Below are 4,124 nucleotides of genomic sequence, written 5' to 3' on the forward strand. Positions count from 1 at the left end.
GACAAGAGCTCAAGCACAAATCAATTTAAATAAACCTTTGAAATTTACCTTCCGTTATGCTATTGTCTGGAGTTTGAAAAAAAGAATGAAAAATAAATCGAATTGTAACATCCTGCACGCATTAAGGTGTTCTTCCTCCTGTATGCTCCTTAAGTCACACACACACAAAAAATTATTGATCGATTCAAGTCCATTTTAAAGGTTCTGAAATAAATCTGTATCTTCCCATTTTGAGAGGGATACCCAGGGCAAGAAAGGGAAAAAAATCACGAACCCCTTGAGTCAGGCAAACACATTAAAGATGCTGGGAGGACAGAAGCTTATGCAAGCTCAGTTAAAGCCAACTGGGATGATTCATTTAACAACTTCTATCATCTCCTTAAGCACTATGTGTATTTCTGCAGTAGCTAAAAAAAGGTTTCCTCTCTGTTCTGTCTCACTTTTCAATCTCCCTGCTTCTCTCTCCTTCTAGTATGACTTTTGAGCACTCTTCTTGCAGCTGAATAGTGAATCCAGCCTTCTGCACACAAAGCTCAGAAAGACGCACTTGCCGACAGACATTACAATGTTTTTTTCTCCCCTCATGTATACATTCGAACATCACAAGAGTAACTGCAATCTATTCTCAAAGGTGTATGTCACCAGTAGTCTTTCGAGAAGAATATAACAGCGCCATTTCCTGTTATGGCTTTCTTTTACTCTTTCCTGAAATACAAAGTATCTCCCCAGATCCTCAATATCTCTGCAGCTCATGCCAGCGTATTACCTTAAAAAGGTGTCGCGCTCCGTGAGATTAAGTGCTATAGCCTTCACCGCCAGTTTCCATCATGCTGTCGAACTATATGAAGTTGATTTCTTTGAGGTTTTTATTTGCCACAGTTGATCACTGCGCCTTCGACACAGGCTGAATAGTCAATCTCTTCATTCATGTGAAGCAAATCTAAGACATCAATATTCTAGCTGGGTGGTATGCACTTCATTTTTTTATACCGATATATGGAAAGATATTTTCATTTGTAAAGATTGAATGTGAAGGACAATGATAATGATTTCAATTGAGCCTGGATTCTTTTATTCTACACGTATGTACAAACCAATGGAAAAATGCTTTGGGAAGTTTGCCCACAAAATATAAATATCACTACAGCCTCTTTTGGCATTCATCAGCTGAGTCAATGCCTTTTTATGAAGTATCTGACTAAATGAGTCGTTTAATCAAACGGGCTCTTTCTTTCAAACAATATTAAAGCTGCTCAACTCTCTCCCTGGAGCTTGCTTTAGTGCGATTGTGTTTTCTCCGGCTTGGTTATGACTCACAGGCGGGTCACTGAGAGTTCACAAAGTGGATCACCATCCAAATGTGACATGGAAATCACATCTGTTTAATTTGAATTAGAATGTCTCATAAAAATAGCTTGAACTCCCATGAGCTGTGCCAGCTTAGAGAGACTTTAGCTTCTAAGAATACGAGGTATCTCATTGACCACACTTCAAACTTCTGGTGAATTCTTGGAGCCACTTCATGAGTCATCCTGGCAACATAATACACATGTGAACAGCTTGTCTCACAGCTTGAGAAAGCTTCTCTAAACACCTAGCACCTCTGATACCATGGAAATCCCCTAAACCCTACCTAAACTGTATTTTTAAGCACTGACCATGAGCAGAAGGCAGCGACCAGAATCTACTTGCTTCATATGCCATATGATTTGTGGTGACAGGGTTTGGATGGGGAGCTGTGGAGGGACTGTGTGTGGGTGGTCAGTGATCCTCTGATCTCTGCTTCTCTTAAACCTCACTGGAAAATGGAAGCCGCTTGAGTTTGTGGGCTGCTACACTGTGTGAGAGGTGGCAAAGATCCTAGAGCGTGGACGTAACAATTGGATTAAGACAAGGAGAGAGAGAGAGAGAGAGAGAGCGAGAGAGAGTTGTTAGTCTCTTCCCTCAGGCCTTTTGAATGGAAGGAAGGAATAATAGCGATCATATTTCTGCAGTGTCTACCAGCCTTACTGTTTGCATCAATAAATTACACAAGCTTGAATGTAAATATAAAAACTACCTGCACCTGCCCAGTCCACAATCAAACCAATGCCAACTTCAAATGTCATTTTTCTTAAAGATACGGTTTTGATTTTCGCATGAATATGATATGCATCTGTACACATAATCCTACCTCATCACCTGCCTTATCTCGAGAGCATAAACACACTATAAACTCTAGTCCATTTTACACATATACGCATGCAGTTTTTTGTGAGCGTACTACCTTGCACATTCATGAGGGCATTCATGAGGGAAAGGGTGCTTTAAAAAACTGATCTCTTTTTCTGATGTCTTTGATGTATATATCTTGATATACTTCGACGTACTTTGATATTCCAAAATTAAATTTTTACTGTAAATATGAAAAAACAACAACTTTATAATACTTAGCCACACACTTTGAAATTTACTTTATTCACACTTTTACACAAATCAGGCACTCATTTTATCAGCTGTGGCGTTATTTCAGCTATTTCCAGCTATTTTGCAATTAATCATTTTTTCCCTGCGCGCCAGCTAACAGAGCCTGAAGTGTAAGTGAAGAGCAATCTTGAGAGGTGAAATATTACGAATGTCCGAAAAAATAAAATGATCTTAGTAATTTTTCTCCAAAAATATTGTTTAATTATCTACAATGGATAAAATGTCAACCATGACAGCTTCAAAAAAAAATGGCATGTCTGCTAAAAAAAAAAAAAAAAAAAAAAAAATGTTTTAAAAGTAGAAATAACAATAACTTTCCAGATAAAATAACAAAAGTGGTTAAATAAAGTCATTGTTAGTAAAATGAATTAAACCTGGAGCTAAATGCTCAAAGAAGCGCGCGAAGCAATGATACCAACAGCAGTGATTGCAAAACAAAGCGATTAACACATACGAACAATAATAAAGCTAAAGTTTTCCTCGCTGAAGCCGGTGGTGCAGAGGTGCGGGAGCTCATCTCTCTGCGAGTCTGCGAGCGGGTGCAGCTCCTTTGTCCCCGGGAGGTGACCCCATGTCACTGCTTGTATCAGCGGAGCAGCATTGTGCTCTGGGGAGATTTAGCCTCTCAAAGCATCTCAGCCCCAGCTTTCCCCACAAACACCTCGACTGCCATCTCGCTTTCTCTCTCACAGACAGTAATCTTTCTCTCTTCTTTCTCCATCTCTGTGAGGCTTTCGCATTGTCAGAGAGCGCTGCTAATGTTTGCCTCCATATTCAGTATATATACCACATATGTATTATTTTTGTGTCTGGAGGAATCCATTTGTTCCCAAATCTGTTGTACATATCTATTTAGAGTGGCAACAACGGTGGCGGCATGATGCTCCAGTAGTCACAAGAGCATAAACAGCCTTAAGACATGAAAAAGCTGAAAGAGAACCTCTCATATTCTTAAACTCTCGCTTTTATGCGAGGTGTTAGCCATTAAGGGTAGGGATTGTGAATAGTAAATTGTTCTGACTGCTGCAAAGAGAGAGCAGAGTAATGTATACGTGGGTGGGGGAATTTTATTCCACGCCAAAAATCACCTCTCTCTTTCCTCCCCATTTTCTTTTCTTTTCTTTTTACTCCCTTCTTCTAAACTCATGCTCTGTCTTGCTACGACTGTAAATATTAACCACGTTCTTAACTCGTGAACTGATTATTGGCCGGAGACAGAGTAGTAATATCACTACTAAGGATACATTATGTGAAAGATTTTCCACATTATACACACGCTGTTTCAGAAATAAGAAAAGGCTATTTTATGGAACCAGAAAACAAATTTGTCGCGGTTGGAGGAGAGTAAAAAGAAAAGTGATTTGAGAGCTAAAAAAATACAGATGAAACTTTGGGTATCAATTGTTACTTAACATAATAAAAAGCCTCAATGAATTTGGGAAGTATCTGTGTTTTCACACTATCTGTCAATAATTTCTCAGTGTCCATTTCTAACATTGCCTCTTTGTGTCTCAAATCCGTGTGAGTCTGCCTTTAGATCAGTGTCTAATGCTATGCATTTCAAAGACTTTCAGCACAATAGGTGTGCATTAAAGGTTGCGGTTTCGCTCAGATATGTAGGCTTCGTGCGTGAAAGAAGAGAGACATCGGCTCTTTGA

This window comes from Puntigrus tetrazona, chromosome 6 (assembly GCF_018831695.1).
Source record: "Puntigrus tetrazona isolate hp1 chromosome 6, ASM1883169v1, whole genome shotgun sequence".
Classification (NCBI taxonomy): domain Eukaryota; kingdom Metazoa; phylum Chordata; class Actinopteri; order Cypriniformes; family Cyprinidae; genus Puntigrus; species Puntigrus tetrazona.